At 36.4% G+C, this 15,412-nt stretch overlaps 1 long non-coding RNA gene across 2 annotated transcripts; it reads right to left on the reverse strand.

Annotated features, from left to right (window-relative positions):
* Window positions 1-10,675: 10,675 nt before the first annotated feature.
* Window positions 10,676-12,531, reverse strand: LOC125479770. Of its 2 annotated transcripts, none has more exons than XR_007260253.1 (4): window positions 12,197-12,531; window positions 11,429-12,067; window positions 11,090-11,224; window positions 10,676-10,953 (listed from the first exon to the last, which is right to left on the reverse strand). It is a non-coding gene; the product is annotated as an uncharacterized LOC125479770 (long non-coding RNA). The 2 variants fall into 2 exon arrangements; XR_007260252.1 differs by having other exon boundaries at window positions 12,202-12,530.
* Between the last annotated feature and the right edge of the window lie 2,881 nt (window positions 12,532-15,412).

Genomic DNA, 15,412 nt, shown 5'->3' on the forward strand with positions numbered 1-15,412 from the left:
GCTATTTCTATTTCAACACACTCTCCACTTTATTTCAGTTTCTTATTTTCGTTTAATTTTTTTCAATATAAAATTCGGAATTAAACAACAGTATGTACAAAAGAAAAAAAATGTATGAAAATTATTTCTCTATACAAATATGTAAAATAAGAAATTAGATGTAATTTTTAAAATACATGCATGTAGATTATTGATATAGCTCTCAATACCTATGAATCTGAACTAACTTAGTTAATTTTGTACTTACCTAAGCATGATGTAAATAACAAAAGACATAAACTAAAATTCAATTAACAATTGAACACATAAATTTATCCAAGCATGAAATTTGAATACGTAGTTTCCGTAGCAGGCACGTTAATAATAAGTTTGATTTTTTTTTTTTTTACACTCAAAACTGATACATCTGATAAATCCTGCCATACTTTTTAATTAGCATGTGGAATCCACATATGTTGAGGTTTACTATTAAGTCTTAAGAGTTGACATCAAGCTTTATCAGTTTTGATGATTTTACATGCCAAATTCTGAAGAACCAAAGCATCGAGTTTCCAAACTTTTGTGATTCTTCAACCCACAAACCTGACCGTTGAATTCACAAGACCGGCATCCGGACACGTCCATGTCAATTCGATACCACGTTCCCAATAAAACCAGTCAAATGAACATGGAATCAAAGCTGTTGAAACGACAGAGCAATTGTGATTTGGTATATGGTCCAGCCCATGATGAATATTCTAGATTATTCTAGTAAGTAAGTAAGGTGGCTGGAGCATGCTAGACAATTCTAGAAAGTTATTAAGTTGGTGGAAGAAGCTAGAAAGTACTAGCTTGTTGCAAATGGAAAGATCCACAAGCTACAATTTTGTGGTCAATCTAGAATTATCTAAGCTAGAGGTTTGTAGAATAGACTAGAAACTAGAAACTAGTTCTAGTTTGTAGAAGGAACTAGAAACTAGTAGCCAAGCCCTCACCTATAAATATGGGTGTGATGTTGTAGTGATGTAACCAATCAAGAAAAAAGCTCAATGAAGAAACAAGGAGAAAGACTTCTGGCATAGATAGCAGCCAAGTATTTGCCATAGAGAATTGTGGAAGAAGCAAGAGTAGAAGGCCTAGTGGTTATGGTAGAAGTCCTAGCCGATCTATGTCAAGGTTCAGGGGTGCATGCCACCATTGTGGCAAAGAAGGCCATATGAAGAAAAATTGTCGAGTTTGGAAGATAGAGCAATGGGAAGGAAACAATCAGAAGAAAGATGATACTGGCAATACCACCGCTGTCATATGTGGTGATATACCAGAAATATTGTCTATTGGTAAATGTCTACATATGGGTTATTCTAACAGAGACATTGAATGGATCTTTGACAATGGAGCTTCCTTCCATGCTACATCCAAACGAGAGTTCTTCAGTACATACAAAGAAGGTCACTTTGGAATAGTGAAGATGGGGAATGAAAGCTATTCCAAAATTCTTGGAATTGCTCATACTTGCCTAAGAACTAATCTCAGTTGCTAGTTGATGTTGAAAGATGTGAATCATATTCCTGATATACGTCTTAATCTGATATCCATCAGTACCCTTGATCGACAAGGTTATTATCACCATATTGGCGAAGGAAAATTGAAGCTTTCTAAAGAACTAATGGTGATAGCAAGAGCACGACTTTGTTGTACGTTGTACTGGTCAAATGCCAAGGTTTTGAAAGGTAAGTTGAATACTGTGGATGACTCATCTCTAGACTTGTGGCATAGGAAGCTAGGCCATATAAGCGAGAAAGGCCTACAAGTTCTGGCAAAGAAGTCTCACATTCCTTTTGCCAAAGGTACGTCGTTAAACTCTTGTGAGCACTGTTTATTCGGAAAACAAAGAAGAGTTAGTTTTTATGTTCTATCTACAAAGAAAGGAAATTTGTTAGATCTTGTTTATTGAGATATGTGTGGTCCCATGGAAGTCGAGTAACTTGGAAGAAATAAATCTTTTGTTACTTATATTGATGATGCTTCACAAAGGGTCTGGGTGTTTTCATTGAAATCCAAAGACCAGGTGTTTCAGACATTCCAAGAGTTCCATGCCATGGTGGAGAGGGAAACTGGGAAACCTCTCAAGTGCCTTCGTAGCGACAATGGCGGCGAGTACATATCTCACCAGTTTAGAGAGTATTGTGTGAAACATGGCATACGTCATGAGAAGACAGTTCCTGGAACTCCACAACATAATTATGTTGCTGAAATAAGGAACCGAACCATCATGGAGAAAGTTAGGTTTATGCTGAGGACTACAAAGTTATCTAAGCAGTTCTGGGGTGAAGCTGTAAGGACAACATGTTATTTGATCAACCGATCTCCATCAGTACCATTAGGTCTTGATGTTCAAGAGAGAGTATGGATTGGTGATGATGTGTCTTACTCTCATCTAAAGGTATTTGGTTGCAAAGCTTTTTGTGCATGTGCCCAAAGAGCAAAGATCAAAGTTAGACTACAAAGCTACACCGTGTATCTTTCTTGGTTATGGCGGTGAAGATTTTGGTTACAGATTATGGAACCCATACCAGAAGAAGTTTATCAGAAATAGAGATGTGATCTTTTATGAAGATCAAACACTTGGGGATTTAGATAGAGAGGCACTACCAGATGGCGTAGTCAGAAAAGTTGATCCATTAGATTCAGATGAAGAAAGTCACGGTGACATCACTGAAACAGCTGCCAATGAAGTGCCTGTAGAACCAGATAATGCTGATTAGGGGGAGCTTGATCAAGATGAGCTGGACCATGAAATTGCTAATCAAGGGGAACCTGAAGAATAGATTCAAAAGGAACCCAATGAGAGGAAACCTGCAGCCCCGCAAGAGAATGAAGACCAGGTCAGAAGATCCAGTAGAAGTCGAAGACCGTTTACCAAGTATTCTTCATCAAAGTATATCATGTTGACTAATTAGGGATAGCCCGAAACTTATGAGGAGGCTAGAGCTCATAACGACAGTGACAGATGGATGAAGGCAATGGAGTCAGAGATGGATTCCTTATTAAAGAATGATACCTATGAGCTGGTGGAGCTTCCAAAGGGCAGAAAAGCATTGAAAAACAAGTGTGTGTTCAAATTGAAAAGAGGCAACAACATGACAAGGTACAAGGCTGGTTTAGTTGTCAAAGGTTTTGGTCAAAACAAAGGAGTTGACTATGATGAGATTTTCTCACTGGTGGTGAAGATGACTTCTATTCGAGTTATCCTTGGTATGGCAACAAGTATGGATCTTGAGCTCGAGCAGTTAGATGTTAAAACTACATTTCTCCACGGCAATTTAGAATAGGAGATATACATGGAGCAACCCAAAGGCTTTGAAGTCAAAGGTAAAGAAAATTTGGTGTGCAAGCTGAAGAAAAGCTTATATGGTCTTAAGCAAGCTCCAAGACAGTGGAATAAGAAGTTCAACTTATTCATGGTGAGTAATGGGTACAAGAAAACTCATGTTGACTCTTGTGTCTATATCAAACAATTTTCTAGAGGTAAATTCATCATTTTATTGCTTTATGTTGATGATATGTTGATTGTCGGTCAAGATGCTTCTATGATTAAAAAGCTCAAAGAAGAGTTATCTAAATCCTTTAACATAAAAGACTTAGGGCTAGCCAAGCAGATTTTGGGCATGGAGATAATTCGTGACAGAAAATCCAAGAAGTTGTGGCTGTCACAAGAAAAGTATGTTGAACGGGTGCTTGAAAGGTTCAAAGCAGTGAAACAGGTAAGCTTACCTTTAGCCAATCATATCAAATTAGGCAAAGAGTTGTGTAAAAAAACATATGAAGAAAATGATAAAATGGCAGTTGTTCCCTACTCTTCAGTGGTAGAAAGTATCATGTATGCAATGGTGTCCACACGGCCATATATTGCTCATGCAGTAGGTGTGGTGAGCAGGTTTCTCTCTAATCCAGCGAATGACCACTGGGAAGCTGTTAAGTGGATTTTCATATATTTAAAGGGGACTTCTAAGATGTGCTTGTGCTTTAGCGGTTCCAAACCAATTTTGGAAGGATTTATAGATGCTAACATGGGAAGTGACCCAGATGGTAGAAAATCTACTTCTGGGTACTTGTTTTCTTTTGCAGGGGGAGCTGTGTCTTGGCAATCCAAGTTGCAAAAATGTGTTGCTTTGGCCATAAACTAGGCTGAATACATAGTCGTTGCAGAAGCATGCAAGGGGTTGTTGTGGCTGAAACGGTTTCTCCAAGAGTTGGGTTTGAAGCAAAATGATTATGGCGTTTATTATGATAATCAGAGTGCTCCGGATTTGAGCAAGAACACTGCATATCATTCACGCACCAAGCACATTGATATCTTTATCATTGGATTAGAGATGCTATCGAGAACAAGCTGCTACAGCGGAAGAAGATTCATACCGATAATAATTCCTCAGACATGTTGACAAAGGTCGTCACAAAATCAAAGTTGGATTTCTACATTAAGGCTGTTGGGATGGACTCCAAGTAACTTAGAGTCATGATCTGAATTTCTCCCTCATGGACTGCAGGGGGAGATTTTTGGTATATGGTTCAGCCCATGATGAATATTCTAAATTATTCTAGTAAGCAAGTAAGGTGGCTGGAGCATGCTAGACAATTCTAGCAAGTTATTAATTTGGTGGAAGAAGCTACAAAGTACTAGCTTCCTTGGTTGCAAATGGAAAGATCTAGAAGCTACAATTTTGTGGCTAGTCTACAATGATCTAAGCTAGAGGTTTGTAGAATATAATAGAAACTAGAAACTAGTTTGTAGAAGGAACTAGAAACTAGTAAAAGGAACTAGAAACTAGTAGAATGCCAAGCCCTCACCTATAAATATGGGTGTCATGTTGTAGTGATGTAACCAATCTAGAAAGAAGTGAGTAGAAAAGGATCAAATCCAAAGCTAGAGTTCCACTCCAAGAGTGAGAGTGAGAGTGTTCCACTACACATTGTGTGAGTGAAGTTTAGAGTGATAGAAAGTATGTGTTATACTTTCTTGTATCCATCAAGCCTTGTCTTTGGCTTGGTAAGACTACTTTTGTTGTAGTCATTTTTTCATATAGTGAAGATTAATCCTATTTCGTGGATGTAGGCATAAATTACCAAATCACATAAATTCTTGATGTCCATTTTCTACTTTATTTTGTGCATTCTCTATCTTGTAGTACCGACATTCCTAACATTTTGAAGCAACAAGGTAGGAAACGGGGTTGGGACTGCAATGACCTTGAAGCCCTCACCGCTGAGGCAATAGAGCGTAGATAGTTCCTTTCTATAAGAGGGGGAGCAGTTGAGGAATATGTAATTTGAAGGGCTACCTAGATTTAAGTTTGGGTGAATTATCTACAAGACTGGTTTGATGCTCGAGAAACCGTTTAGGGAGGCAGTTATAGGGATCGCTAATCGATAGTTTTTGGTCCATATAGTTGATGTTTTGGACGATGAACTCCCCAGACGTTGGGAGAGTGAGAATGGTTTTTTGGCCTTTGCATGAAAGATCAAACCCTGTATACTCACAAATATTACTGGTTAATTGATTGTTTTTTAGTTGGAAAGGGAAACGAACCAATAGGCTGTTGCATGTGGAGCCACCGCACGTGGTGGTTTTGGTGGCGGTGTGGGGTAGGAAAAGGGAGAATAAGAACACGACGTAAAGGGTGAAGATTTGTGAGGAAGCCATGTGGTGGGTTACAATAAACGGTGGAAGCTCTTCCAAGATTTGGGTGGTAATTATTATTAATAAGCTTAATATACGAGGTCTATGACTGTGACGATAATCTCTACTAATTAATAAAACATTAATTGTCAACTAAAATTCTATAAAATTACCAGTTTATCCCTCTAATTAAAACAAAACATGAATAAGAAATATGGAACAGAAATGTATTTCACACAACCAAATTTTGCTTTTTTTTTTTTTTTCAAAGCCTCACTTACATGTAATCCTAATGTATCTTTACTTTAAAAAATAAAAAACTTTACACTCCTACATTCTTTATCACTCCCTCTCTTCTTTTATTTAAAAAACAAAAATAAAAAAAAATTTATGTGTGCCCATATGCTAGTGTTAATAAAAACAATCATCAACAATACTAATAATTTAAAACCACATCTCTTTGTATGCGTCGCTAAATTAAAGCCCACATACCAATCAGAGTAATATGTTAATCATGTTTTTAATTTTATGTATGATACACCTTTGACCTTTGCCTTATTTAGCAAAATATATATGTATATATTTGCCATCATGTTGCTACGTACTATTAACATACTCATTTTCTAACTCTTCCTCCAAAACTCTTTCTTAAGGCAGGTGTCATCTTAGAATATTTTCAAAGGAGATGTAAAATTCCTACGTGAATTGTCACCATGCATATTTGACATCAAAAATTTATCCAACCAAAGTGTTATTTGTTAGTTGGAATTGAAGGCTTTGTGATTTGTAGTCAAATTTGACATCAATATCAATATCAAATTTATTTTTTATTTATTTTAATAGTGGACCCTTGTTCCACTAACATTTCAACCAATAAAAATTTTGTTTCAACATTTTTAATAATTACAAGCATTTAAAGCTCTATTTAAATAATAAAATAATATTTGACAATTGGATTGAAGAAAGTACAAAATGTGACATATGGTTTCAAATTGCCATATCAGCCATCAATTATAATTTGACATTTCCTTTAAAAATGGTCTTTTATATTGCAGATTTGATCATCTATTGACTTGTCAAACTTATTTTATATATATATATATATGTTAGGTGTAAGTATTGTTAGGCCTAATTGGATTATTAGTCTCCTTGGTAATAGGGTAGTCGGAAAATAGTCTCTATGGTAAAAATATTAGGATGTAAGTTCATGTGGTGAAGTCTGTTAGGATTTAGGCCTAAAATTGAAAATTCTGTCAACTCTCTGTTAATTATTAGCACGTAAGCTACATATATAAGGCTAAAACGAAATTTTCTGTTAATTGTTATCACTTGAGGCTTATGTGAGGCTAACTTAATATGTTTAACCTCACATGTAAACCTCATGTGCTAACAATTAATGGAGAGTTAATGAAATTTTCAATTTTGGGATTAAATCCTAACAGACTTTACCATATAAGCTTAAATCCTAATTTTTTTTACCACATGAACTATCTTCTGGACACCCTATCACCACAAGAACTATTAGTCCACTTAGTTCCGTATATAAAATCATTAAAAAAAATAAATAAATAAAATAAATAAAATAAAAAAATAAAAAAGAAGCAAGAGTTCCTCCATTTTGAGTATTGACTTGAAAAATACATGTACCATTGAGGTTCTCCAACAAAAAGAAAAACATTTATAGTTCATTAAATTAATTAAGGCTATTTAAAATGTTTTTTAAAACTGTTTTTGGATATCCCTCCTACGGCTACCAATACCATAATGCCTTTCAACAATCGAACTTGTCAATATTTTAGATGTCATATCTCGGTCCGGGACGGATCACTTCCTGGGCCTGCTCCACCATCATAGCACGATATTGTCCGCTTTGGGCTTACCATTCCCTCACGGTTGTTTTTGGGAACTCACGAGTAACTTCTCAGTGGGTCACCCATCATGAAATTGCTCTCTCCCAAACTCGCTGAACTTCGGAGTTCCTTCGGAACATGAAGCTAGTCCCTAGCCGGAAGTGTGCCGACGAGGATGTCAGGCCCCTAAGGGGGGTGGATTGTAACATCCCACATCGCCCAGGGGAGTGATCCTTAAATGTATATCCCATCTCTACCTAGCACAAGGCCTTTTGGGAGCTCATTAGCTTCGGGTTCCGTAGGAACTCCGAAGTTAAGTGAGAAGGGGGCTAGAGCAATCCCATGATGGGTGACCCACTGGGAAGTTGCTCGTGAGTTCCCAAAAACAAAACCGTGAGGGAATGGTAAGTCCAAAGCGGACAATATCGTGTTACGGTAGTGGAGCGGGCCGGGAAGTAATCCGCTCCGAGCCGGGATGTGACATTAGACCATCGTCAAAGGCCATTTTTTTGAAAAGAAAAAAAAATAGCCAAATTCAATTTTTGTAGCCATCTAAAATTTACAACTACAACAGTTTCTGAAAAAAAAATGTAGAACTACAATAAAAATGTAGATAATAAAACAGCAAAACAATTATTGATTTAGCCAGCTCATTTAATTAGAAGCCACATTCCAGTCATAGTAATATGTAATAATTATGTCCATGTCAGTTTTTCGGCGGTAAGAGAGCAGACTGCGACTCCTCAAAAAGACAAAGTTTCTAATAAAGAAAAACAAGGGGTCTGTTATCCATACACACCATTTTACTTCTTACACACCCCTTGATAATTTCTATCTGTTGATCTTCTTCAATTCATCCGATCCGACGGTCGAAAATTTTAAAAAAGGTGTGTGAGAAGTAAAATGGGGTGTGTGGATATCACACCCTAAAAACAATCATGTCCTTGTCACGCCGAATCTATAATGGAAAATGTAAGAGAGATCATGTTTTATTTGGTAGATTATATAATATGATAGTTGATGGTTGAATACATTTCTTAATAATTTAAAAGTAATGCTAAGAAAATCTCATTTTTGAACCACATTTTAAAAACATCAATGGCATGTGCATGCCAAGTCACTTAATACAATTAAATGTATTTTAATGTTTTAATTCCCTAATTAAATTACCATTATAATATAATTAAAGGGGTGTGATATTCACATATCTCTTTTTATTTCTCTCACACCCTTTATTAATTTATGACATTTGATCTTCTTTAATTTATTCAATCTAACGGTCAAAAATTAAGAAAATGTGTGAGAAATAAAAAAGGAAATATGGATAGCACACCATCAATTAAAATGCAAAAACCCTAGCAGCCAAGCAAACCCTACTCCCTAACAAACCACTAGCCCAACCTTCCTCATGGTAGGGGATAAAATTTTGATTGATGATTTTCATTTTTTTTTTTTTTTTTTGGTTTTTTTGACAAAAAGGTAGGTTTTTTTAATAAATACTAGTTGAAATGCTTATAGCCCCTGGCAAAATATTAAGGATATCTCCAATCGAAGGAGGGCCATATGACTCTCTTTAACCCTATAGCTCTCTAAGAAATTATATTTTAATAAACAGTGCCATACCATATTTCATACTATCTCCAAACGAGGGGGTCAAAGGGCCATAGGCCAAACATAATTTATTATTTCAATTTAAAGACTACAACAACTTAAATTTAAAAACTACAACTTAAATATTAAAGACTACAACAACTTAAATTTAAAAATTATAATCATCATCATCATCATCATCCACCATTTTAGGACTATAGTCAGATATAAACAAGTCCCGTCGGGCCATAATTTCCCTCTTTTTCCTATCAAAATATGCCTTATTCATTAGAGTGTAATCCGAAGTGTTCATTTGCATGTTCCTATCATCCATCTCTTTTTGTATTTGTTTTGCCCGTTCTTCGTGCCTACGCTTCCTTTCTTCTGTGGCAAAGGCATTTTGCTCCGTCATTAATCACAATGAGGCTGCCATTTCCCTATTGAAAGGCGTAATCATCCTTTGCCTTGCCATTTTCCTTCAATTTTCGGGCCTTGTTTCGCCCTGTAGCCCTAGGTATGGAACCTTCATCCGGAGACGAATTTTCTACGCTTGTTTCTTGAATGGTAGGAGATCCATCTTCATCCCCATCTGCATTCGAGGATGCATTTCCAAACACCAGTGTAGGACCAACTCTTTTTTGAGGTGGATCTTCAAATAACACCCATCATTTACAAATTTCCCAATAACCGTATGACTAAAGGGTTTGGAGTTGTCCTCCGTATACAGTTCCTCCGCTTGGCGTACCTAGAAAATATAATTACAAAAATTAAGGGAAATTAATTTATGAAATTAAATGTAATATAATTAAATATTTAAAATAACTTGTAATTGGCTCTTACAAAAACAGTTACTTCATCGTAGTAAATGGCTCCACTTTCATGTCTGCTTGTGACCTTTAACACTGTTTGATGCCATTTATTCAACTTGGATAAAGATGTTTTTTCCATCTTGAAGAACAACTCTCATGGTTTTAGGAATTCGGTGGAATGATGCCTTCATAGAACTCATAGTACTTTTTGGACATACGAATCCAAACACCTTCACTTGCTTGAGAACTCCCCCTCATGCTATCTTCCGAGTCCCAAATATAAGCCCTACAAAGAGTTTCATCTTCTTTTTGGGTCCAAGCCCTACCTTTCATTGCAGATGTGGCCATTTGAAAATTATTGAAAAATCTGAAGGAAAGATTATTGGAAGAGGTAAGAGAATAGAATGTGAAGAATTGAAATAAAATAAAGTAAGATGGTGTGGAATGGTGAAAATCATGTGAGAAATGGTGTAGGAATGGCTTAGGTATTTATAGGAAAAAAGTTAAATTTTTTATTTTTTTTAATTTTGACGCCAGGTAGCCGTTGGCATTTGAAATTTAGGCTGATTGGCCTGATTTGGTATTTTTGGCCCGGTGGGGCCTATAAGCCATTTGGTCTAGCCCTCTGTTGGAGAAGATTTTCGTGTCATTACGGGTAATTTTTAGCCTTATGACCCTTTGGCTGGATTGATTGGAGATCGCCTAAAAATAAATTTGGGACCGATGAAACCCCACATAATGAGAACCACCATGTTTAAACACATATGAAGCCACGAAGTATGCTGCTCAATTACCATTATGAGGGACAAACAACAACTCCACAGACCTCATAGTTTGAGCAAGATACAAAATATCATGAAGAAAAAACTCTATTGTTGTGTCACCTCCAACTTATTTGTTTACCATTTGGATGATAGTCTTCGCATTAGATTCAATCTCAATACAATCTAAGCCTTCCTTTATGCACGTCACCAGAGTTGCACAGATTGCAGCAGCTTCCGCCATTGCAGCATTTTGAAAGTTCAGGTCCCTAGTGCCGCCCACACTACAAGAAAAATGGGAACTCTGCACAATAAATTATTTGTGCCCTTTGAGGCCAAAGAGCACCAACATATGTGCCCATAGACCAATAGCAACAATGCAAAAACTAAGTTTGTATTTGTATCCTCTATGGGTGTCACCTTTGATCAAAGAGCACAATTCTGAGTTCTGTGCTCATGATATCAGCACAAATAAAGGGTGTTTTGTTCCTCTGTTCTGACAAAGTTGTCAGACTACCTTTTCCAACCATGTTGGCACTTAAAATGTAATTGTGCCTGCATGAATTAAATATTTAAAAAAAATAATCATAATTTGAAAATTTCAAACTGAAATTGAGGGGTTTTTTTTTTATTTTTTTTATTTTTTTTATTTTAATTTTCATAGAATGTAGAAAGCCTACAATACATTCTCAATCTCACAAACATATATTGTAATGTTACATATTTCATCTCTAATGCAAAAAGAACTTGAAAGCTGACATTTTTGGACAGATGCATCTTCCCCAGCAAGCCTTGCACCTCATCGAATCTCTGCTGCTCCATAAACGAATTAATGAAGATGATCATCAGGAGAAGATCTTCCATTTCTGTTTAAGTATTCCTTCAAATAGTTTTCCCCTATCCTCTTACACAACAACATCAGTAAACTCAATAATTTAATGATTATAGTAATGTAAAACAAGATAATCTTAACACATAAGAATAGAACCCATCTTTGCTATTTCATAATCAAATTAATCAGATGGTCTATGTGGAATCTAGACCTTTTTCTGCCAAGGTTACGAAATGAAACCCAAATTCAAAGGTTATGAATCAATACCTATTAGTCGGATTCGAAACAGAAGCACATCAACTTCAAATATCAACCATTTGTAACACACAATATATCAAAATGAAGCTGGGACTAAGAGGAGTTCAATTTTACCTAAATTGAGGCCAAAGGATGGTCGGAAGTGGCTGGAAAATGGCTTGAAAGTCACGGCCAGTTTGGGTCTCTATGAATCCATGACAGATTCGACCAACAAAGCTTGAATCTAGTCCCTATGACTGTGAGGAATTTGTTTATGGTGTCAATATCATCGTCTTCAACTAGATTTGGGCAGGAAAAGCTCGGAAAACCTGCAACTCACCAGAATAGTGAGATCGTTAGTTCTTTGTTCAATCTCGCAAACGTGGTGGAAATTTTCACATGCAAAGCCAGAAATCGACTTAGAACATCAAAGGAATTAACCGGAGGTAGTTACAGACCTTACCTCGGTCAGGAAGGCGATGAACTCACCGAAATTCTCTCGGGTTCGAGACCCGTGGTTCTCCGATTTGAGGTTCGAGTCAAGGTTTGGGCACTAGTCTCGTGTTTGGAGACGAGGATGGTGGTGGTTTGGTATTTAAAGTCATCGGAGAAGGTGGTGGTTCATAGTTGTATGGCTCGGGGAAAAGTGACTAGAGAGAGATAAGGATGAGGGGAAAAAAATGAGAGAGAAGTGAGGGAGTTCGACTGAGAGAGCAGAATGAGACCGATAGAAGAGGGAACAGAGGAAGGGAATTGAGGTGTGGGTCTTAGTGGCACTCACTCCAATTCTACATAAAGAAGATAATTTCAAACAACCAAGAAGGGATAGGGGTTGGACCGGCTGGTAAAAAATAGGCGGTTTTAAAAAAATTGTGGGTGCAAGTGGGGCTGGTTTCATGATAAAGTAATAAAAAATTAAATAATTGTGTCCTTTACAAATAGTGTTGGGATCACTTTTCAAAATTTGCTAGTTAGTGTAATTTGTTATTGAGCACAAATATATGTTTTGTGTTCTCTTTCATAAAAAAATATATTTGTGCTCAGATTTCTAAAGTAAGACACAAAGATGGTGTTTGTAAAATAGTTGTCAGATCAGAGGACATAAAAGGTTTGCGTTGCCATGCTGTGAATTCACTGAATTGTGCAGTATGGACCAGACGAGAAACATAATTATAAACAAAAAAATATACAATGTTGGGAGTATCTATATCATGGGCCAATTAGAAAGAAAACATTATTATATTGTAATACTACATAAGTTGAGGACCCAAGAGGAGTTCAACATAGCATAAGATAATTATATTTTCACACACCAGTGAAATATAACATAATATAAAATATATTAATTGTCCTCGTCGTCGCTGCTTAAAATCTCAACGATAACATTCTGCATATTTCGTGAGCTCATATGTGGGAGAGACAGGCCTCTAGGACGAATTAGTGCTTCATAAGTGCGTGGTTCTTCAATAAAAACGACAGAACTAGTAGACTCTTCAGTTGTTGTTTCAACAGAAACCAAATTGATAGGGTATTGTTCTGTCCTACTTGGGTTTGCCTATGCTGGCAAGGCACGTCCTTGAGGTACGCGTACACATCCATTATTGGAGGGTAATGCGTAACCAAGGCAACCATCAACAACAGTAGTAAGAATGTACTAATTATCAATAGAAAGAGGTATGCGCCCAACATTAACAAGTTGTCGTGGACGTTGAGCTGGAGAATTCGCTGTGGAATTTGCTGTTGTAATGTTGGAAGCAATAGACGAATGTGATGCTGGAGATTCGGTTCCAATTCGAACTTCACGACTTCGCCTATCCGTTATTCTCAATGATGTAGAACTTGATCAAATTCAAAAGAAACACAACTGTATGAAACAACCTTATAATTTTCCAAATACAAATTAGTAAGGGAGTGTGGACGTTTTATACTAGAATAAAGGCACAAATCCATAATTGTGCCAGCATATTCTTTTCCTATGGAGTGATTTATTATTTATTAATATTTACTGGACACAATTTCTAACATTTGTGTCATAAAAAGGAATTTATAATAAACACAATGAAAAGTAGAATGATTTATTATTTATTAATATTTAATGCACACAATTTCTATCATTAGTGTCATAAAAAAGAATCTACAATTATTTGTCTATCTAAAGATCAGCTTGCTTTTGCATAGAGACCGACCCTAAGGGCACAATTGTTGGTTATGTGTCACTGCATGAAGTACTTTTAGTGCCGTAAAAAAAAATAAACACTTACTATAAAACCAAAAACCATATCACCAAGCATAAAAAACAAACCTGCAAGAAGATACCAATCTAAAAAGCAGTTCAAAAAGATACGAATCTAACAAACATTCCTTGCAGCTGGAAATGATCCATTGTAAATCTAAAACAAGCCACTTAGTACTATGGTGTAGTGGTATTCTTCCTTACTTGTAAGTGAGAGATCTGAGGTTCGACTCTCGCAAAAAACGAATTTGAACAATATTATTGCTAACTTATTTTGAGGCTAAAACATTGCACAATAATAAATAGCTCCATACCATTATTTACCACAATTTTATAAATTTTAATTATTGGTGTGCTAGAGGAGGTAAAGACAAACGAGAGAGAACATATAGTGCCTATAACAAATAACTTTTATAGACACAAAATGTTTTTTGTGCCCATCTTTAGTAAAAAAGTTGTCATCTGACCCCCACTGAGCACAGTTTTCGTGCCCATTATTGTTTTGTGTCTGCTTTTTTTAACATTGGGCACAATAGATGGTGCCCTCTATGGAATGGGAACTGTTTAAGCTTTTTGGTGATCAAACCGACACAAAATTCTCAATTGTGCCCTTTGTTTTGTACCCAAAGCTTATTTTTGTTGTAGTGCCACTAAGTGCAAAAGTCTAGCAAAACCTCAAATCACCAATCTATTGTACTTAACAAGATTAAATGGGGAAGTTCTAAAAGTGTGACGAAAATCGTGTTACCTTTGGCTCCATTACAAGATTTATGGTTGGAGGTTTGTTTCTCAACTCACCAGGTCTTATAATCTTGTAGTTTATACCAGACTTCCTGATATAATTCTCTGCCTGAAGCTTTGCTATTAAGGTGAGCCCAAAAACATTGAAGAAAGCTGCGTTAAGAATCTGCCCCACTGCTGACCAATTTTGGGAGAGATGAAAGGAGAAGGAGAAGGGGAGAAGAACCAGAGCGACACGGTGAAGGGATGGTCGCCGCCGTTGTAGTAAGGCTGAGAAGGAGAGTGCATGGAGGTTGTGTTGGGGTTGATTTGTTGGGTTGCTCATGCTATCGCAAGAACAGAGTGAGAGGTTTTTGAGTGTGCATCATGTAGGGAAGAAATTTGTGGTGGTGGTGAGGTGAGGAGTAATGGATGGAGAGGTGATGAGTGGAGAGAAGACAAAAAAATGAGAGAAAAGATTGTGAAAGAGGTATAAAGTAATATGAAATGAAGGATTTCACTTAAATTTTGACAATTGCAGGAGTACAGTGAAATTTTAAAGAATGGGGGGAAATATCCCACCCAATATTCCCACCCAAAATTTTGTCATGGAGATACATATTTAAAAAAAAATAAAAACACCAACTAGTCAAGTAAAAGCGACACCATTTTCTTTTTAATTGACATTGGGTTTTAATTAAACAATTTAAAATCTATGTCG

The sequence above is a fragment of a genome, unplaced genomic scaffold, assembly GCF_019419815.1.
Source record: "Pyrus x bretschneideri cultivar Hongxiangsu unplaced genomic scaffold, Pyrus_bretschneideri_v1 Contig3, whole genome shotgun sequence".
In the NCBI taxonomy this organism is placed as follows: Eukaryota; Viridiplantae; Streptophyta; class Magnoliopsida; order Rosales; family Rosaceae; genus Pyrus; species Pyrus x bretschneideri.